Genomic DNA, 23,528 nt, shown 5'->3' with positions numbered 1-23,528 from the left:
GTGGTGATATTTTAAAATAAAAAAAAAATCTTGGGATATTTTTCTAAGAATTTCTGAAAGAAACTTTTGATGAATTGCTAGAAAATTTTCTGGAGGAATTTCTACGGGAATCCGCGGACATATTTCTGAAGGAATCCTAGATAAATATATGGAGAAGCAAATGTTCATGTTTCTGTGAAAACTGCAATAGAATCATTTGGAGAAATTTATGAATAAATTTCTTTGAATAAGTGTTAGAATTTCCTACAGGAATTTCCTTGAAGGAATTTCAGAGAGAATATATAGAAACATAAACAGAGAAATTACTGAAGCGATCTATATATGAGTTTCTCTAAATCTATTGTAAGAATTAAATTGAAAAAAAAAACAATAAAGATCGCCAGAGAAATTTCTGATAAACTTTCAGTAGACATTCGTTCCGCATTTTCCAATGACATCCCTGGAGAAATTGCTGAAGATATCTGTGGGGTTGTTCGTGAAAGAATACCCATGCAAATTTCTGAAGAATCCCCGAAAGATTTTTTTTAAACCCCAGGAGGATTTTGTGAACAAATTCTCGGATAAAATTATGAAAAATTCTTGAATAAATTTCTGAGAAATAATCCCTGAAGTTATTTCTTGAAAAGCCTGGAAGAACGTGTAAGGACCACATAAAATTTAAAAAAAAACCACAGATGATTTTCTGAGAAATCCAAGAAGTTACTTGCTCAGAGTCCATTAAAGTTTTTTAATGAATTACTGGCGAAAACTTATACTTCAGAAACTTGTAGCCGGCACTGGCCGATCTGGGAGTAATCATGCGGCTTAAGCGCCACTCCATTCGGAGACCGCACAACAGTTCTAATTATGCCCGGTTGAGACTCGTCAGGGCGAGTCCTTTTGGAATTCCCAAAGAAAGTTTGGATCGAACCAGTGCGCCTACTTCTCACACCTGAACTGGGGTGTTTACCCTATGCAACAACGTAATCTGTCACGCTACAAAACTATTCCTCCAAAGCACGCGGTAAGACAACACCCATACCTAAATGTGCAACAGCCTTCGTTGCTAGTTAGTTCTCATCACAGGCGGTTTCACTACTCACCGTACGAGGCGCGACCAGCGTAGAGGAGTATGCGCAAGACATTACATCCAAATTGCGCCACGCGAACAACATTAAACTACAAAAACGCGAAGCAACGGGATAATATTTCCATCATCTAATGATCTGTGTGGGACTGAACCAGAAATTACATACAATCGAGTTGATTAACAAACACATTTATTTAACGAAACCCAAAAAAATAACGATTTATTGTTTATTCTAATAGCATGCTAAAACGTTTTGTATTTCCTTATTTCATGTATTCCTACTCTATAGTCCCTTCGTGCGATTTCTACTTGCCTACTTACAGTCCTATCAATTTGTGCATGTGCTCTCTTCGTGTTGTTCTGAGCCCATTCAGTATTCTCGACGATGCGACTAGTCGAGTGCACCCGGGTGGCTAACACAATAGAGTTGGGTGGGTCGGCCGTATATTACGTGCGCTCGACTTCTGCTACTTGGTAGCACCACAATCTCACATTTTATGGACGCTTTGTTGGCTAGTCGTCCAAATTATACACGACCTTTGGCCGGCAAAAAAAAACACTCCGAGGCGTCCTCTTCGGACGCCCCACTCCACAAAAAAAGCGATTCGAATCGACTCACCGGTGGTGTGTGGTAGTTTCCTCGCTGAACGCTGCTCCGTCCTGCGCTCCTGGTACTTGGCGCGAAGTAGTGCTTGATCAGCTCCGCGCAGACACGTGGGATTGTGAGTCCACGTGTCGGATCTTCAAGACGACGATCACCAAGTGGGGATGGGTATCCACGTGGTTCTCCTGAAGCGGCGTGTTGACGAGCCGCCCCCTTCGACGCTAATTGTCCGCCGGTATTCCTCAACGCTTGAAGAGCAGAAAGTGTCGCTGGCTAGGGTAGATGATAGCCGCGGGCTATCAAAGAACAATTAACACATGCACGGATTCTTGAGACAAGCACAGCACAATGAGCACATTACCTGTTGGTCTAGTTTGGAAAAACGCACAAACCCTCACGCACTTTATATCCTAATTGGGACTTTTCACTGCGGACTAACAAAAGAACAATTAAACTAAAGAAACATTACCACGTTACTTTTACTAACATTCAACGGCTTTCTACAAGGTCACACCGCGACACTTCTACACTTATCTGCGGATCAAACGAGAGTAAATGAAACCGTGATCCTCAGATTAGGGAAGGTGTCATCGACCGAACTCAACGGAAACTCGATTTTTCCCACGAACTTCTTCGAAATAGTTCGGTAATTTAACGGATTACGTTGAAGGCTCGCTCAGTTTGATGTTCGGTCGCGGCTCATTCTTTCCTTACTTTCTCCGGAAATTCCAAGTTCTTGACCTTCGGAGAACTCTTACGCAACGATTGAAGGCCGATTGAAGCTTTGATAGCAAGCGTGTTGCCTAACTCATGGGCGCAATGTTTTTATTATATCTGTTCATATAATTCTATCTTGTGGGTACGGCATCTGATTCTTGCTCTAATCTCGAATGTTTTTAGGGTACTAAATAGCTTTCATCTAATAAATTCTAAGGCATGGAGCACAGGCTACAAACTTCTCCATAAATTTCTTGAGTAAATGCTCTTGAATTCTGTCAAAAGTTTCTCAAAAAAATGCTTTCCATTTTTTGAGAAACTTTTGACGGAATTCAAGAGCATTTACTCAAGAAATTTATGGAGAAGTTTCTGAATTATGACTTTTTTGGGAGGAATCAGTGGAAGATTTTCTGGAAGAAATCCACGGATATTTTTTATAGAGGAGTTTTTGAAGACATTTCTAAAAGTGTCTTTAGAGAAACTTTGAAGGGATCCCTGGAAAATCATGGACAAACATTTAGAAAAACTGAAGAATTTTCAGAATAAACCCTTGGATTATATTCTGAATGAAAATGCGCGGAATTTTTGAAGAAATCTTCGTAAAGTTTTGAAAAGTAATTGCTGAAAGAATTTTTGATGGATTCTAAAGAGGAATTTCGTAAGGAGTCCATGATATAGTTTCTTAAGTAATCATTGGAAGACTTTTTAAAAGAGATATTGAAGGCATTTCCGATGGAATTCAGGGAAAATTTTGTCAAAGAACCCCTTGGGAGATTACCGAACGAAACCTTGGAGGAGTAAGGATTCTATGAAGGAATTACTGATATTTTTTTTGAAAAGTTTTCGAACGCAATCCTTGAACAAACTCTGGAGGAATTTCTGTAGAAATTTTTGGTTTGATTTCCGCAGTACACACAGGGAGACTTTTCTAACAAATCCCTCGAGATATTACTGAAGGCAGCTCTAGTCGAATTTTCGATGGAACTCCCGGCAGACTTCAGGATAAGTTCCTGGAAAAGTTTTCAATTGAAGATTTTCTTAAAAATAATTTGGAGAAATTTATTAAGAAAGCCGTGATAAACTCCCTGAAAGCATCTTTGGTGAACTGTTTGAACATTCCTTTTGCATCATGTTAGCAACAGTCCGCTAACGTAGTATACGGTTTGGGTAAAAAATGGTCCTAATGCCAGACGAAAGTTAAGGGAATTTATAGAAGAATTTCGGAGAAAAAATTTTAAGAAAATTTCTTAAACAGTCTTTGTGTTTGTTCATTTATGATGAATGCTTCAGAGGAATATCTAGTAGAATTTCTAAAGCAACGCTTTAAGAAAATTTTCGATAGATGGTTTTGAAGGAATCTCTGATGGAATTCTTGTGGAGAAAATTATGGAGCAGTCTTTGAGGAAATTTCCGAAGAAATTCCTGAAGGAACTTCTTTTAGGACTTCCGGAAAATATTCACAAAAAAACGGAATAATTTCCGAAGGAGTTTCTAGAGGATTATCTACAGGAATCGTTGCTTAAATTTCTAAGTAAATATCTTGGGGATTTCACGCAGGAATCCGAGGACCAAACATCTGCTGCTTTAACAGAAAATGTTGTTTCAAAAATCAGTTCAAACATTTTAAAATGTAGGTCCCGATATAGACATTTTTTTATATTCAGGAGAGGGAATAAAAATTTCCCAATCTTGGAGAAATAACCTATGATATAAAGAAGCAATCGAATGATAAAAAATGGAAAAATGGAAAAAAATAGAAAAATGGAAAAAAATACATAAGTGAAAAATATATATAAAATTGTTAGAGTGTATTTAAAATATGCAAAACTCACAAGGGTGTTTTTTCTGAAACAACGGAGACACATTACAAAAAATATTGCCCCCATTCGCATAACAGTCCTGTTTGTAAAAAAAATGCAATTGGGCATTCCAAATTTAAAAAAAAATGTCAAAATTCGAAAAAAATACTCAAATAATTTCAAAACTATCACAGATGGCTTTGCACCTTGATACAAAGCTGTAAACAATATTACGTTTACTACAACATTGTTATGCTTTGTGTTTCAGAGTACAGAAATCCATGGGACTGTTATGCGAGTAGTTTCAATATGTGACGTCCATGATTTGGTATTCTTACCACACAAAAAACCGCAATTTTTATTATGCTTTTTGGAAGTATTTTGAAAATGATGGCCTTGATGACCACTGAAATTTCCTTATTGTTAAACCAATTATTTTTTAGGTAGTTTTAAACATTGGTAATGCCACAGACGAAAAAAAAAAGAAATTTCTGCAAAAAAAAGCAAACTGACACTCTAAGAAATTATTTCTGAAGCTTTACCAAGAACCTTTTTTTGTCTTTAGTTTCTACATGTGATTAGCAGAAGATTCTTTATGAAGGAATTAAATCTATAAAAATAAAAAATTAAAAAATGGAATGGTATTTGTATGTCACGATTTTTCTTGCGAAGGAGTTATCGGATTTTTTTCACTTTTGCATTCGGTCAGTGTTCCGACGCGTTCGTACGAAAAAATAATCGGAAAAAGTGGCCGGGAAGGCCAGAAAAACGGGAAAATCTGAAGTTGCATTTTGACCGAGACTTATTTATGGAACAAGATGCCAAAAATCACAGTAGGCAGGCAGTATGTTATTTGCCAGGACAACTAGTATGTAATTGAATAAAAAATTACAAGAAAATTTAAAAAGTATTAAAAAAAATCATGAGTAATTCCTTAAAATTTCCGTTTTCTTATGTTATTCAGATTTCATGACACCTTCTTGAATATTCCCAAAAATCATTAGTTTGTCAATGAAATTCTAAAATCTATCCCTTTGGTGAGATCTTTACTATGAATTTACATTACTTCAAATCCGATTTCTACTCGAATTATATAACCATCCCATTTGAAATCCTGTTATCTGAACGTATGATTTTGCATGGTTAAAGGTAAAAATCTCCAATTGTTTCTCATTCACACACAACTATTTACTATACTCTACTTTATTTGACTCTATTCTACTATGTTTCATGCTACACTCTACTACTCTACTCAGCACAAATTTACTATACTCTAAACTATTCTACTCTTCTCCATTCTACTTTACTTTTCTCCTCTTTACTTGACTCTCATTTCCTCTACTCTTCTACTCTTCTTTACTCTACTCTACTCTTCTTTAGTCTACTCTACTCTACTCTACTCCTCTCTACTCTTGTCTTCTCTACACTATTCGACTCTTCTTTAATCGACTCTACTCTACTCTTCTCTTCTCTACTTTACTCTATTTTTTCTATTCTACTCTACTCTACTCTACTCTACTGTACACTATTCTACTCTTCTTTACCCTACTCTACTCTATTATTCTTTTCTCTAATTCACTCTAATTTCTTCTACTCAACCCTACTCTACTCTAAACAATGATGTAGTAATGCCAAAGAATTATCATAATGTTATTTGGCACACTGGCGATGTTTGAGGATTCCATTTTGACTAGCTGTTGTTCAACCGAAATTTCAAATTGATAAGACTCGATTGAGCGTACACTTTCAAGTACCTAAGAATTGCCATTCCATTGATTGCCATGGCGTCGCTATTCCTGTAAATAAATCGTGTCGAAGAACTTCTCAAAAGTCCTGATCTAAAACCAAACTTTGCTCCCAGTCCACGTTTTTTTTCTTGCTGAAAATCGTTCGCCTCACCTGGCACGTTAGAACTAACTCAATTTATCGCCATAAACTACATGGTAAACTATATTACCACATTTTGCACCTAAAACTTACCGCTGCCACGCCGGATGTGTATGCAGCAGGCGACGGCCGTGGCTTTTACACCTTCACGCGGGGCAAGTTGCTACCTTCTCTACCTACGCCATCATCGCCGACCGTTACAAGCTATGAAAAACTTTTTCTCCCAAGGCGGAACCGTCGAATACCGATGGAAAGGAGGGGGGCTTCGGTGAAAACTCATTCAGTAACTTGTCAAAGCCATCCAATTTTGAAAATTCTTTCAACACACTGGATGGCGAACAGCAGTGCTAAAAAGATGACAACAGCGAGCGCAGCGTGCTCACGTGGAGGGAAAAAACTCCTCCAAGAACACGTGACTTTATCAACGACTTTTCTTTTCTTCTAGATTGCTGCTTCCGTCCCGATCACACACTATCACCATACCGGGGTCTTGGCTTCGCCGTCGTCGTCGTCGTCGTCCTCATCCAATCCAATGTGGCCCCAATTGAGGGCCGCTTTTTTCTTCGTCCCTCTTCCAGCAGCAGCACTCGGTCCGGTAGTGCAGCAGCGCACGTTCTAGGGAGCTTACACAAGAAGGGGGAAAGTTAGCTCGACTAGATTCCGATCACGTGCCGAGTAAATACAGCAAGTGACGGAACGAAAATTATATGACAGAATGCATCGGTCGCATTTTTGCTGTCCCCCCATCCTTCCTTGGACTCGATTCCATGGCTAGAATCTCGAAGTCCGGTTCAATTCGATCGTTTTTTTTTTGCTCCTGGACTGCGTCGTCTAATGGGTCGTCTTCGAGGAAAAGTCGTGACCGGTATAAGGTCCTGTCTTTTGCCATTGCGTTCGTTCTTTCTATCTCGATGTGCTCCAGAGTTAAGAGGGCCCACTCCAGAGTAGTACGGGGGGAGGGAACTTTTCCAATTAGTTTTCCTTGCGGTGCACAATTACGGCGTCGAGGACGACGTCGCAGTACTAATACAGTATGGTAGTACGCCACTGCTGCAGCTGTTTGGTCGATGTTTTACCAGCGATATAATGGATGAATTGATCCTTGCTAATATGGGGCTCTTTGGTGATGAAAGAAGAGGTAAATGAGATTGAGTCGATCAAACGTAATTTGCTGTGCTTCTTCTTGTACAATGTCTCCTAAAATGTTTTGGCGAGTCTACCCTTTCTATTAAATCAGAAACACTGAAGCTTAAATGCTATGTTTTCACGATTCGCTTCAATAACCAGAGTGCCAAACTTAATCCATTCAAAAGGAGTAGATTTATGGTGTGACATGTTTTAGCAACTCTATACGTAACAAAGTCAACGTGAAAAAATATTGTGCGGAACAAAAATTAACAGAACTTTACTTTGGCTATCCCTTGCAGTGCACAGCCGGCACAAAGCCATACCTTGGTTGGGTGTTCACCATATATTTTTGTCATCTAGTTTTGGAGATATTAGGCTTGATACTGGATAGCCATGGTTTATCATGGTGTACCATGGAATACCATGGAGTACCCGAGATTATCACTAAGTATATTCGAGTATTATGAAATACCGAAGAGTATCATGGATTACCACAAAGTGCTACCATAATAAAGGAACACCATAGAACCCCATGGAGCATCATGGATTACTATGGAGTACCTTGAAGTATTGTGAAATACCACAGAATACCATGGAGTACCCTGGAGTATCATGGAATATTATATATGTAATACCATGGACTACAATAAGGTATAAAGGTATACCATGGTGTACCATATTGAACTACCGTGGAATACCATGGAATACAATGAAAAATCTTCTCACTTTTTATTGCCCACTCCTCACTAATCACTTCTCACTGCTAAACACTTCTAACTTCTCATTCCTCACTGCTCACTGCTTAGTACTCACATCACACTTCTCACTTTAACTTTTCATTTCTCTCTGCTCATCTCTCATTCTTCACTCTTCACTGCTCACTCCTCACTACACACTACAGTCTACTCTCTATGTCTCGATTTTCTACATTTTTTATGTATCTCTATCATTATTGTAAAATCAGAGCTGGTTACTCAAGATTTTCAAACTTCAGCGCCCCTATACTGGTCGCCCACATGAAAATGACTTCACTATCGTGCCTTAAAACGATGCCAGGAAAACCCCTCAATGAATATTATTTCACGATTTTTTTTTCTGTTCTTATCACGGAAAGGAATGTCTTGCTACAAGCCCTTTTATAAGTTTGGCAAGTATACTTCAATACCAGAAATTTCTTTGGGGATCCTTCTATGATTTACCAAACATTTTCTGTTATGTTCACAGAAAGAAAATTCTCACAGGATCTATTAGAACGAAAACAGCAAGATCCTTCTTCGAATCTCTTCAGAATCCTCTATGAATGTCCATGTCCAATTTCTTTGAAAATTTCTCCAGGGATTCCTACAGAAAATCTCAGGAATTCTCCTAGGAATTTCCTCTGAGACTTTTTCAGAAGTTTCTCAGGGAACATACTGGAAAAACATGCAATTAGAAGGCACGAAATGTTGCTAATTAACAAATTGAAAGATGAAATTTGTGAAAAAAACCGCGTTCTGGTGGGATTCGAACCCACGACTCCGTATTCGCTAGACCGGTGCTTTAACCAACCGCGCCGAGATCTCGACGCATACTAATTAGACACCAGCAAAACAAACTGCCTCGAGGCTAGGTATGCGGAGTGCGAGAGTAAGTCTCGGCTTCATAAAAATAATTCGCTCTCACTTGTAGTTAGTGGGCCCAAACAGGAGTGTCATGTGGATTGGCATCTAAGCCGAAAGAAAGATGAGTTTGTGAAAAAGAAGTGTTCACGGTGCGGCTTCGGAGTCAGTTTGGCTTTCTATTCCGCAGAATCATTACATGTTCTGTGGCTTAGTTGGTTAAAGCGCCGGTCTAGCGAATACGCAGTCGCGGGTTCGAACTCCACCAGAACGCGATTTTTTTTCACAGATCTCATTCCTCAATTTGTCAATTTGCAACATTTCATGCCTTCTACATTACAAGTTTTCCCAGCATGTTTCAGACATACCAGCGAATCTGGTAAAATGCCACTAAAATGGGCAATATGTGTCATTGTTTCTCAGGGGATTTCTCAAAAGATTCATCTCAAAACTGGCCCACCGGTTTCCTTAGAAATCCATTAAAAAACTCCTTCCTTAAGGGTTTCTATATGAAAATCCTTCAATGATTGTCACAAAAATACATGCTTGTATCATTGTCCTTCATGTCTTCCTTATAACATTTCTGTACGAATTGCTTCAGAAATATTGCCAGATTTTTGTCTAGAAGTTTTTCTTTGGGATTTTTTCAAAACAATTTTTAGGAAGAGTTTTTTTTCTGCAAATCTCAAAACATGAATTCCAGGTGAATTGTTCCACAAAGATAAAGAAATTCGTCTTAAGCTTTCCTACAAAAATGTAGAAAATTTCCCAGAAACTTTTTATTTATTATAGCTTGAAGTAACACACGTGTTTTCAGGTATTACTTATTTTTTTATAAGAGGTTTTCATGGTCATTTATTAGAAATTTCCTCTAGAAATGCTCAAGAGATTCATCTGGAAGTTCCACCATGGTTGTTTTTTTTTCATTATTCCTTCAGGTATTTTTGTACAGAAATTCCTCAAAAAAAATCAAGAACTCTTAGAGTTTCCCAAGGAATCTGCAAAGGTTTTAAGACATTTCAATTTGAAACAATCTTTTAGAAATTCCTTAGAAATTCTTACAGAGATTCCTTGGAGCATTCTGAAAATTTCTGGAAGAAGTTTTGAAAATCCCAGGTTGAATATCCGAACAAAATCTGCAGGTATCTCTAAAGACATCACAGGCAATATTTCTAATAGAACTGCAAATTCTAAAAAAAATCCTTGTCAGAATTTCTGCAAGCATCACTGCAGGAATTTCTTCAGGAATTCTTGGAGAAAGAATGAGAAGAATTTTCGAAACATTTCCTGTGGAATTTGCTGAAACTCTACGGAAGATTTCTTTGCTGAAATTCCAGAAAAAACCCTTGAATTTTAAAGACATCTCTGAAGATAAAAATATCTTCCCCGAGTAATTTCAAAGTGAATTCCGCAAGAAATTTCTGAAAGAAACCATAAAGGAATTTTCTGGAAGTAAATCTGAAGGAATTTCTGAAGCAATATTCAGGAGACACCTTGTATAAATCTTAGAAAATACTTTTGATTGAATCGCTGTAAGGATATTCGAAGAAATCCCAGGGAAACTCTTGAAGGAGTTGTAGGAGGAATTTTCAAGAACTTCCCGGAGGAACTTCGCGGGAAGCCCTTGGTGGAATTTCTAGTAAAAAAAATATATTGAGAAATATAAAGGAGAATTCCTGGAGAAATTCTTACGTATGAAGGTATTTCTGGAAAAAAAAATCTGTAAGCGGAATCCTGAAAGGAATTCAGTAATATGTAATACCTGGAGAAATGAATAGATAAACATCTGCAAGATGAAGAAAAAAAACTCGGATTTCCGTAGAAGTGCGGAATTTTTTTGATTCAATTTCTTGAAGAATCAGTGGTGAAATCATTTGAGTTATCTTTAGAAGAATCCCGGGTAAATTTCTGGGGAAATAAATGAAGGGATATTCGGATGAACTCCTGCCGGAATCACTGAAAATAGTAATGCAAGAATCTTTGGAGGAATTCCTGTTGAAATTTCTGGGTGAATCCCTAAAGATATTTCTGGACGTATTCATGTGAAAATTTTCAATGGAACCCTAGAGCAATTTCTGAGCAAATCTCTGATACACTGAAGCAATACCTGAACGGTTTTTTGAAGGAATATGTGGACAATTATCTGGAGAAACCACTTGGAAGAATTTATTACAGAATCTTTGAAGGAATTTCTAAAGAAATCTTAGGAAATACTTTAGACTGAATCTCTGGAAGGATATTCGGAAAAATCCCAGGAAAGTTTTGAAGGAACCCTAGAAAAAATTTCTTAAGCACTTCCTGGATAAACTTCTCGGGAAGCCTATGGTGAAATTCCTAGGAAAACTAATATTGAGGAGTTTAAATGAAAATTTTTGGAGAAATCTTTTAGTAAAAATCTTGGAGGATTTTTTTGAAGGTATTCCTGGAAAAATCTGTGCACACATTTCTGAAAAAAAAAAAAAAGTAAAAATACCTGGGGAAACGCATAGATGAGCTTGCAGACGCAGGAAAAAGAAAACTCTTGAGATATTTCTAAATGAATTTCATTAGAAACTCATTGCGAAATATTCTTGAACAATTTTCTTGTAGAATCAATGGGGAAATTGTTGGAGGTATCCTTTGAGGAATCCCGGATATATTTCTGGAAGAAAACCTAGTGGAATCACTGAAGTAGTGATGCAGGAATCTTTGGAGGTATTTCTGTTGGATTTTCAGAATGAATCCATGAAGAAATTTCTGAAGGCATTCATGTAAAAAAAATAATAGAATCCCTAGAGAAATTCCTGGGTAAATCTCTGGTAGACTGAAGAAATACCTGATCGAATTTTTGAAGAAAAATATGGACAATTTCAGAAATCACTGCAAGAATTGATTATAGAATCTTTAAAGGAATTTCTAAAGAAATCCCAGTATAAACCGCTAAAGAAATCTCTGGGAGAATTTCCGATGAATTTTTTAAACGTATCTCTTAAAGAATTTCTAAAGTAATTCCTGATGGAGTTTCGGAAGCAACCGAACCGGGGTGGGGGGGGGGGGGGGTTCGGCCAATGACCATTTTGTATGGACAAATAAAAAAATTTGTATGGACCAACGACCACGCGGGGGGGGGGAGGGGGGGGTTGAAAAGTCCCAAAAAAAAAGACCACGTGGTTTATGGACAGCCCCAAGGAAGCACTGGAGAAATTTCTTCAAAATCCTTGGAAGAATTTCTGGAAAAAAATCACCAAAAAGTTTCTGAAACAAACCTTAACAGATTATATAACTGAATTCCTGGAGTAAAATCTATAGTTTTTCATGGATTAGTTTTGGAAGAAACTTATAGAGGAATTCTTGGACAAATGTATGGAAGAATCTCATAGGAATTTTTTAAAGAAATCTCCAGGGAAATTAAAAAAACCTGGAAAAATCTGAAGGAAAGACAAATATGGAAGATTTTCTATAGGAATCTTAGAAAAATCATCCAAAAGAACCTTCGAATTTCTTAATGTATCGCCGAAAGCATTTCTTAAGGAATTCATGGAAGATTTACTGAAAGAATTTTCGTACGGATTCCTGAAAAATACGGAGGAATTGTTAAGGACCATGAAAGCATTTTCAAAGGACTTTTTCGAAATATTTCTGGAAATACAGCTAAAGAAAATTCCAAAGAACATTATGAAGGAAATTCTAAAGCGATCCACGAAAGATGTTCCAAAGAACTTTCAATGAAAATCGTGGATGAATTTTCAAAAGAAATTCCAGGAGAATATGTAATGGAATTCATGGAGTCTGATATCGCTATTGAAATCCAGGGAAGATTCTGTAAAACAAAAGTTCCTAGATTAATTTCTGGGGTAATCTTTGGAAATCTTCGGAAAAAATTCTAAAGTAATGAATGGAAGTATTCCTTAAGATTTATCAGAGAAAAAGCTATGATATTCATGGCACAATTTCTTAAAAATTCTCTGCAAAATATTCTGATGGAATCGTTGTAAGAATTTTGGATGAATTTCTGAAAAAAATCAAATGAATCTTCGATAAATGAGCCCACAGAAGAATTTCAGGAGAAACTTGTAAAAATACAGAAAATAACATCTATTTTTTATTTTGTTTCTTCTTCTTTTTGGTTCTACGTCCCCACTGGAACTTGGCCTGTCTCGCTCCAACTTAGTGTTCTTTAAGCACTTCCACAGTTATCAATTGATGGGCTTCCTCCCATTGCATCAATTTGTATATTGTGAGGCAAGGATAATTATACACTCGAATCGAACCCGCCGTCTCCGGAGGCTAACTGGAGACCCCATTTTTTGTTTGAATTCTGCAAAAGCGTGGTTGGGAAAAATGCAAAACAATTGCTTTTTATTCAATATTTCACATTTTTTCAGATTTTTCTGGTATTATTCCAAAAACTTCATAATACGTGTTCATTCTATTCAGGAATATACAAACTTCATCAATGCGTTTTACAGGAGGCGTGCTCAAGATTTTTTTTATTTAAAAAATCTTTCAAGCTTGTTAAGCAAACATTTAACTAAGGTTTTTAAACTAGTTCTTTAAGTTTTTTGATGAAAAAAACCTCAAAAACTCCTTCATAAGCCAAAACAGGTTATAGAAGCATTGCCAGGAATTAAATCATCGTTTTCTTTAAGCGTTGATAAAAATGTTTACAAGATTTTTTTTCTCGTATTTGAATTAACAGTTTCTCAAAAAAAAAAACATCATCTTACTATTCTTACTATTCCAACACAGTTTTTTCTTAAATTGTCGTCGGATATTTTTCCAAAATTTCGTTTCGAAAGCGAAACTGGACACATTCTTTTACTTTTCGGTTTTTGATTTTTTATCAAATAATGGAGCAATATTTTAAAATTGAGCCACTAATGTATATATATATATATAAGAGGATTGCCATGATCGACATGTCAAGTGCAAGGCACCATGGCGACCGTGGCAATCCTCAAATGTAACATTAATTTATGTTTATTGGATGACTGATTTTGGTGGAACTTCTAATGGATTTGGCTTGCAGTCACAGAAATTACTCTCTTTCTTTGACGGTGAAACATCCGGAAAAGGTTGGAAGTGTAAAAATTTCGCACGTCGAACAGTTTGTAAAAAATCCCCATTAGTTAACTTTCCCGTTAACCTAGCAAGGCTACAGAAATTGTTAATGAGGCCATTTCACCAAAATCCCGACATACATCCGTGTAAATACGGTACTTCACAAGTTGTTTAACTTCGATCCAAAGATCCAAGGTCCAAACCCGAGGATTTAAACGTAGGCGATGAATTAAAATAATCAATACTTATTTCTGTAACTGCAAGCCAAAACCATTGATTGATTGATTTGTCTTCATTAAAGAGACTTTCAGCCCTTGGCTAGCCAAAACCATTAGAAGTTCCACAGTAATATATTTTCAGAAGAAGCAGCTACAATAATGTTAAAACATCTTTAATTTCATTTGTACAACCGTACGTTGTGGGATTCTCTCCTGTTTTGGGCACCCTGGGCTGTAACTTAGTCGATTGTTCACCAATAGGTTTGAAATTTTGTACACGGTGCCCAAACCTTTTGTTGTTTAAATTAAATTAAAAAAAAATATCGAAACTGCTTGATTTATACATCCTTAGCTTTGAGGATCGTCACGGTCGCCATGTCAACTAGCGCCTCGCACAACATATGGCAACCGTGACGTTCCTCAAATGTGACTCAATTTTACCATACACATCCCCACCCATCCAGGAACACCATCACGCACCACTCGCAATCGAGAGTAAATCCAGCTCGATACTCATTCGATCCAAGTTTGGTGGGCCGGGCCAATAGTGGGAGGCAGTCACTGACTGTGGCGGGAGGAAATAATCTCGTAAAAGTTTTATTTCCACTTCCGCGCACACTGACATCCATCATATGACTTCGGAGGGTCGGAGGGCGAAAGCTTTCTCCTGGCTCCTACCCCTAGCTAGTACATGTACGCTTCCATCAGCTGTTTCCAGTTCAGAATGGGGTCCACGTTTGCTGGACACGGGTCCCTGCCTGCCTCGGCCCGACAACGTCGACGACGACGCTCGCACGGCAAATTATTTATTGCCTGAATTTAATTTATTTATGCGTTTATTCCCGAGCATGAACCGACAAAGTGATTTGTTTTGCAATAAAAAGTAAAACTTTTTTCTCTCTATGTCGGTCTCTTTCTCTCTTGTTCCCCCCGCCGAGTTGGGATTGTGTTTTGCCTCACTGTTGTTGTTATTGTGTCCGTCAGTCAGGGTCGAGGCCACGTCGCCCGTGTGGGAGGGGGAGGCGAGATGAGTTTTATTACGCTGCTGGAGTAGCCTACAAATAAACCAACAACAACAACGGGAGGTGAACAATGATTAGTCAGAAAGTTTTGTACTTCTGCTGTTATTTTTGCTTTTTGGGATGTTTTTTTCTTTGAGAAAATCACGGAAATGCGAGACCGACTGTAACAGTTATGGAAACCTGGCTGACGAGATTGATAGTTGTTCTGTGTTATTCCAATAAACCGTTATTTTAAGAATTTTTTTACACCAAGTAACTACAGCGAACATTCAATAATTATATATATGAAACCTTCAAAAACCCCTGCAATGTTCTTACAGGATTTTAATCTAAATTTTTTCAACAGACAATCCCAAGCAAATCAAAAGCCAATACATCTATCTATCTATATAAATAAAAAAGGAATGGTGTTTGTATATCACGAATAGGTTCGGGAACAGGTCAACAGATCTACAGACAATCCAAGGCCAAATAAAGGCCAATTTAAAACCAATCGAAAGACAATCTATGACCAACAAACCATGAAATTCACCTAAAGCAAATCGAAAACCAATACATAATCAATAAAAATACATTCAAAGACCACAGCCCATCCATGGTCAACCCAAAGTTAGACCCGTAGTCATTCCAGAGCCAAATTTAATCTTATCCAAGGCTTATCCAAGACAATGCAAATCAGAAAACTATTTCAAGCCAATCTTAAGCCAATCCATAGGTCATCAAAAGCCGATCTGTCCTAATCAACGAAAATTCATATCATGAGACATCTTAAATAAATCAAAAGCCGAAATAAAACCTTTTCATAGCTAACCCGAAGGCAACGCAAAGCTTGTCTCAAGCCAATACATACCCCAACAAACATCACCCCAAAAATCAAACTTCTAATCGTGCTGTCAAAGTCAGGCATCCAACATATCCCCAAAAATAAAACTCACCGGTTCAAAACGTCAGCCTCCGGCCGTTCTGCATTAGCAATCGTTTGCCTACACCAGCCAGCCGGCAGATCCCTCCGCTTATATCGATATGTCAAAACAGGAACAATTGAGCGGGGCGCCACATTTTCACTGCCGACTTATCCTCCTGGGGTAGGAGGGGGCAACCCCCCACCACAGAGAACATCTGACAATGCAATAAAACCCGGGGCCAGGGATCCACAAAAACAGCAACGCCAGCAGCAACCATAAAGGTGCATGAAGTGGAAAATAACTTCCAATCGATTCATTTCAACAGATGCACCCTCCTCTCAGTTCGGTCGCAGAAGCCAGAACAGGAGGATGACACCGCGATGTCATTCCCGTAGCGTAGCAGTTTTCCCCCAACTGCCCTAGCGATAGTGACTCCAGCAATGTGTACACAAATTTATCCGACAGCATCGATATGATTCTCACTCTCACACAGACACACGATCGGTGTCATTGGGACTCGGCCCGGATTGATAGGAATGACAACAGAGGATCAAATCTGAATTTCCTCCACATAAAGTCCTCCAGAAAATCCTCCTGGAAGTCGACCAGGAGCCCAGCCTAGAATTCCACCATAACATCTTCAGAAATTCCCCTTGAAGATTCACCTGGAATAGCTCCTGGAATTTTTCATAAATTGCTCCAAGATTTCTTCAAGAAATTCTTCCTGGATTTCTTCTAGAAATTCTTCCCGAGGAATTACAAGAGGAATTCCCGAGGAATTCCAAGAGGAATTCCCGAGGAATTCCAAGAGGAATTCCCGAGGAATTCCAAGAGGAATTCCCGAGGAATTCCAAGAGAAATTCCCGAGAAATTCCAAAAGGAATTCCCGAGAAATTCCAAGAGGAATTCCCGAGAAATTCCAAGAGGAATTCCCGAGAAATTCCAAGAGGAATTCCCGAGGAATTCCAGGAGGAGTTCCCGAGGAATTCCAGGAGCAATTCCCGAGGAATTCCAGGAGGAATTCCCGAGGAATTCCAAGCGGAATTCCCGAGAAATTCCAGGCGGAATTCCCAAGGAATTCCAAGAGGAATTTCCGAGGAATTCCAGGAGGAATTCCCGAGGAATTCCAGGAGGAATTCCCGAGGAATTCCAGGAGGAATTCCCGAGGAATTCCAGGAGGAATTCCCGAGGAATTCCAGGAGGAATTCCCGAGGAATTCCAGGAGGAATTCCCGAGGAATTCCAGGAGGAATTCCCGAGGAATTCCAGGAGGAATTCCCGAGGAATTCCAGGAGGAATTCCCGAGGAATTCCAGGAGGAATTCCCGAGGAATTCCAGGAGGAATTCCCGAGGAATTCCAGGAGGAATTCCCGAGGAATTCCAGGAGGAATTCCCGAGGAATTCCAGGAGGAATTCCCGAGGAATTCCAGGAGGAATTCCCGAGGAATTCCAGGAGGAATTCCCGAGGAATTCCAGGAGGAATTCCCGAGGAATTCCAGGAGGAATTCCCGAGGAATTCCAGGAGGAATTCCCGAGGAATTCCAGGAGGAATTCCCGAGGAATTCCAGGAGGAATTCCCGAGGAATTCCAGGAGGAATTCCCGAGGAATTCCAGGAGGAATTCCCGAGGAATTCCAGGAGGAATTCCCGAGGAATTCCAGGAGGAATTCCCGAGGAATTCCAGAAGGAATTCCCGAGGAATTCCAGGAGGAATTCCCGAGGAATTCCAGGAGGAATTCCCGAGGAATTCCAGGAGGAATTCCCGAGGAATTCCAGGAGGAATTCCCGAGGAATTCCAGGAGGAATTCCCGAGGAATTCCAGGAGGAATTCCCGAAGAATTCCAGGAGGAATTCCCGAAGAATTCCAGGAGGAATTCCCGAGGAATTCCAGGAGGAATTCCCGAGGAATTCCAGGAGGAATTCCCGAGGAATTCCAGGAGGAATTCCCGAAGAATTCCAGGAGGAATTCCCGAAGAATTCCAGGAGGAATTCCCGAAGAATTCCAGGAGGAATTCCCGAGGAATTCCAGGAGGAATTCCCGAGGAATTCCAGGAGGTATTCTCGAGGAATTCCAGAAGGAATTCTCGAGGAATTCCAGGAGGTATTCTCGAGGAATTCCAGAAGGAATTCTCGAGGAATTCCAGGAGGAATTCTCGAGGAATTCCAGGAGGAATTCTCGAGGAATTCCAGGAGGAATTCTCGAGGAATTCCAGGAGGAATTCTCGAGGAATTCCAGGAGGAATTCTCGAGGAATTCCAGGAGGAATTCTCGAGGAATTCCAGGAGGAATTCTCGAGGAATTCCAGGAGGAATTCTCGAGGAATTCCAGGAGGAATTCTCGAGGAATTCCAGGAGGAATTCTCGAGGAATTCCAGGAGGAATTCTCGAGGAATTCCAATAGGAATTCTCGAGGAATTCCAGGAGGAATTCTCGAGGAATTCCAGGAGGAATTCCCGAGGTATTCCAGGAGGAATTCTCGAGGAATTCCAGGAGGAATTCCCGAGGAATTCCAAGAGGCATTCCCGAGGAATTCCAAGAGGAATTCCCGAGGAATTCCAAGAGGAATTCCCGAGGAATTCCAAGAGGAATTCCCGAGGAATTCCAAGAGGAATTCTCGAGGAATTCCAGGAGGAATTCTCGAGGAATTCCAGGAGGAATTCTCGAGGAATTCCAGGAGGAATTCTCGAGGAATTCCAGGAGGAATTCTCGAGGAATTCCAGGAGGAATTCTCGAGGAATTCCAGGAGGAATTCTCGAGGAATTCCAGGAGGAATTCTCGAGGAATTCCAGGAGGAATTCTCGAGGAATTCCAGGAGGAATTCTCGAGGAATTCCAGGAGGAATTCTCGAGGAATTCCAGGAGGAATTCTCGAGGAATTCCAGGAGGAATTCTCGAGGAATTCCAGGAGGAATTCTCGAGGAATTCCAGGAGGAATTCTCGAGGAATTCCAGGAGGAATTCTCGAGGAATTCCAGGAGGAATTCTCGAGGAATTCCAGGAGGAATTCCCGAGGTATTCCAGGAGGAATTCCCGAGGAATTCCAGGAGGAATTCCCGAGGAATTCCAAGAGGCATTCCCGAGGAATTCCAAGAGGAATTCCCGAGGAATTCCAAGAGGAATTCCCAAGGAATTCCAAGAGGAATTCCCGAGGAATTCCAAGAGGAATTCCCGAGGAATTCCAAGAGGAATTCCCGAGGAATTCCAAGAGGAATTCCCGAGGAATTCCAAGAGGAATTCCCGAGGAATTCCAAGAGGAATTCCCGAGGAATTCCAAGAGGAATTCCCGAGGAATTCCAAGAGGAATTCCCGAGGAATTCCAAGAGGAATTCCCGAGGAATTCCAAGAGGAATTCCCGAGGAATTCCAAGAGGAATTCCCGAGGAATTCCAGGAGGAATTCCCGAGGAATTCCAAGAGGAATTCCCGAGGAATTCCAAGAGGAATTCCCGAGGAATTCCAAGAGGAATTCCCGAGGAATTCCAAGAGGAATTCCCGAGGAATTCCAAGAGGAATTCCCGAGGAATTCCAAGAGGAATTCCCGAGGAATTCCAAGAGGAATTCCCGAGGAATTCCAAGAGGAATTCCCGAGGAATTCCAAGAGGAATTCCCGAGGAATTCCAAGAGGAATTCCCGAGGAATTCCAAGAGGAATTCCCGAGGAATTCCAAGAGGAATTCCCGAGGAATTCCAAGAGGAATTCCCGAGGAATTCCAAGAGGAATTCCCGAGGAATTCCAAGAGGAATTCCCGAGGAATTCCAAGAGGAATTCCCGAGGAATTCCAAGAGGAATTCCCGAGGAATTCCAAGAGGAATTCCCGAGGAATTCCAAGAGGATACCTCGAGAATACCTCCTGAAATTCTTCGAGAATTCTTCCTGGAATTCCTCGAGAATTCCTTCTGGAATTCCTCGGGAATTCCCCCCGGAATTCCTCGAGAATTCCCCCTGGAATTCCTCGAGAATTCCCCCTGGAATTCCTCGAGAATTCCTCCTGGAATTCCTCGAGAATTCCTCCTGGAATTCCTCGAGAATTCCTCCTGGAATTCCTCGAGAATTCCTCCTGGAATTCCTCGAGAATTCCTCCTGGAATTCCTCGAGAATTCCTCCTGGAATTCCTCGAAAATTCCTCCTGGAATCCCTCGAGAATTCCTCCTGGAATTCCTCGAGAATTCCTCCTGGAATTCTTCGAGAATTCCTCCTGGAATTCCTCGAGAATTCCTCCTGGAATTCCTCGAGAATTCCTCCTGGAATTCCTCGAGAATTCCTCCTGGAATTCCTCGAGAATTCCTCCTGGAATTCCTCGAGAATTCCTCCTGGAATTCCTCGAGAATTCCTCCTGGAATTCCTCGAGAATTCCTCCTGGAATTCCTCGAGAATTCCTCCTGGAATTCCTCGAGAATTCCTCCTGGAATTCCTCGAGAATTCCTCCTGGAATTCCTCGAGAATTCCTCCTGGAATTCCTCGAAAATTCCTCCTGGAATCCCTCGAGAATTCCTCCTGGAATTCCTCGAGAATTCCTCCTGGAATTCTTCGAGAATTCCTCCTGGAATTCCTCGAGAATTCCTCCTGGAATTCCTCGAGAATTCCTCCTGGAATTCCTCGAGAATTCCTCCTGGAATTCCTCGAGAATTCCTCCTGGAATTCCTCGAGAATTCCTCCTGGAATTCCTCGAGAATTCCTCCTGGAATTCCTCGAGAATTCCTCCTGGAATTCCTCGAGAATTCCTCCTGGAATTCCTCGAGAACTCCTCCTGGAATTCCTCGAGAATTCCTCCTGGAATTCCTCGAGAATTCCTCCTGGAATTCCTCGAGAATTCCTCCTGGAATTCTTCGACAATTCCTCCTGGAATTTTTCGAGAATTCCTTCTGGAATTCCTCGAGCATTCCTCCTGGAATTCCTCGAGAATTCCTCCTGAAATTCCTCGAGAACTCCTCCTGGAGTTCCTCGAGAATTCCTTCTGAAATTCCTCGAGAATTCCTCCTGGAATTCCTCGAGAATTCCTCCTGGAATTCCTCGAGAACTCCTCCTGGAATTCCTCGAGAATTCCTCCTGGAATTCCTCGAAAATTCCTCCTGGAATTCCTCGAGAATTACTCCTGGAATTCCTCGAGAATTACTCCTGGAGTTCCTAGAGAATTCTTCCTGAAATTCCTCAGGCATTCCTCCTGGAATTCCTCGGGATTTCCTCCTGGAATTCTTCGGAAATTCCTCCATTAATTCCTTCGGGAGTTCCTCCAGGAATTCCTTCGGGAGTTTTTCCAGGAATTCCTTCGGGAGTTCCTCCAGGAATTCCTCCGGGAATTTCCCCAGGAATTCCTCCAAGAACTCCACCAGGAACTCCATCTGGAATTCCTCCTGGAATTCGTCCTGAAATTCGTCCTGGAATTCGTCCTGGAATTCGTCCTGGAATTCCTCCTGGAATTCCGCTTGGAATTCCTCCTGGGATTCCTCTTGGAATCCCTCCTGGATTTTCTCCTGGAATTCCTCCTGGGATTCCTCTTGAAGTTCCTCCTGGAATTCCTCCTGGAGTTTCTCCTGGAATTCCTCCTGGAGTTCCTCCTGGAATTCCTCCTGGAATTCATCTTGCATTACCTTCTGGAATTTATACAGCAATTCCTCCAGGAATTTCTGCATAAGCTTCTCCAGGTTTCCAAAAATCCTGGAGGAATTTCTGGAGGGATTTTTGGATAAATTCTTTCGAGAAATCTTTTCGATGAATTCTCCAAGAAATTACTCCAGAAATTTCTCCAAATGTATGCTATCCTCACCCACTCGGAACAGCACCGGAGAAGCCAAACGCGACCGCTAGGATTCCGGATCGGTTGGGACCATTTTGTATGGCTTCAGCCAGCACCTTCCTTTCGCCCCAGCTTCCATTGTTGCACCACGTAGTAGTGGCTTCCCCACGCGCACTGACTGGGGGGAAGCAAAAAAGTTAAAACGAACTTTTGAATAATGAACCAAAAATAAATCAACTTTAGGGGAATAAATTTGTTAAGCTGATAGTTCAATTATTCAAACAGGTTGCGGAACGTTTTCCGGATTCGTCGGAACGCGGCGGGCCGAGGGCGCGGCGAGCTTTCCGTACTAACAACAGGTGCTCATCGTTCACTCGGAGTCAGAGTCGGAGTCGAAGTCGGGAAAGTTTTCCCCCTTTCGCAGTGGAGATGGTATCCTCTAGGTCTAGTCAAACTCAAACCGACGCGGCCGGGTAGAACTGAGAACGGGCGGGAGAGAGTCCGGGAAATTGAAGACGATACGGGTGACAATTTGCATTTCCCGTTTAATTGAATTAACATATAAATCTGGGTGGTTTGGTGGAGCTAGCACGTGTGCCATGGCGAGTAATCCTCACGAAGTATGACTTTAAATCACTTCGAACAACTTAGCACTGAGGTCTAGACGGGTTCTGGGTAGTAATTATCGCTTCAAAACCGTTGCAATAAGTTGACGATTATTATTTCAGATACTATGCGTATGTACTCATTTCTTTAAAACATTTATTTATAAAATCTGTGCCCAAATAGTTTAGATAGAACGTTCAATTTAGAAGGGTTGATCTGCTTTATCCATTGACTAACATAAACATTCGAAAATGTCTAATGGACTGGATTGGAGATGCATACATTAAGGCGTTAAAGTATACTTTCGCCTAATTACACGCAAAAGTTAGTTTAATGGTTTCAGAGACAGATGGCGCTCTCTTTATAACACAGTAAAATAGGTGTTTTTGATAGAACAATGACTTTTCGGTAGAGTGATTACACCATTTCATTATAATAAATGTCTCTAAAAGATTTATAAGGTAAATCTGATAATGTTTATATAGTTTCATAAAATAACAAATTTAAGGCAGCTTCTCTTTAATAGACTCCTTCAATCCTTGGAACAGTTTCGAATTCATTCCCACACACTCGTCCAGCTCTTCATTAATGGCTTTCACGGTCGACTGTTACATGATTTTCCACTCCATTTCTCGCCACAGTCACAGCCGTAGATACTGGTTAGACTGACTCGCGCTGCGCCAATTTTAAGCGCATTATTATGATTTATCACCGTGTGCATCTTTCCCGGCACAAAAACTATAGAAATGCTGAAAGGACCAGGACCATCTGCTGGAAAGCAGCATTTCCTCAACTTACCCAGTGTCAGTCATAATGACACACACACATCCATCCATATATCTATTTGGTGGGATCAAGTGCTTGCCCAGGTGGTGGGTGGGAGTCAGTCATTTTAACCATTTTGCAAGGCACTTTCCAGCTGGCTGACTCTGGTGTAACACTGACTGACTGCAGCTGCCGCTGCCGCTGCCACCGCCGGTGTCAATCCTGTCCATCATTCCTGTACGAGTAGAGGTGACAGGTAGAGTGCTCTCAAGAAAGAAGGTGCACTCGTAAGTGGTTTAATGAAGCATGCCTTGATGAAAAATATGGGTTGAAGGTAATAATGGGCGATTTGAAAGTCTGACCTAGAATCTCTCTCTTTTTCAAAGTGTTATTGCAAATTCGAAAATTATCCAATTATTTCTTCTAAACTAAGTCTACCATTT

At 40.4% G+C, this 23,528-nt stretch overlaps 1 protein-coding gene across 16 annotated transcripts in view; it reads left to right on the top strand.

Annotated features, from left to right (window-relative positions):
* Positions 1-23,528, top strand: part of LOC115253893 (protein muscleblind) — a 1,330,915-nt gene that overhangs the window by 776,950 nt on the left and 530,437 nt on the right. The gene's annotated exons all lie outside the window — the stretch shown is intronic.

The sequence above is a fragment of the Aedes albopictus genome, chromosome 3 (assembly GCF_035046485.1).
Source record: "Aedes albopictus strain Foshan chromosome 3, AalbF5, whole genome shotgun sequence".
In the NCBI taxonomy this organism is placed as follows: Eukaryota; Metazoa; Arthropoda; class Insecta; order Diptera; family Culicidae; genus Aedes; species Aedes albopictus.
This window is presented reverse-complemented; position numbering and strand designations above follow the sequence as displayed.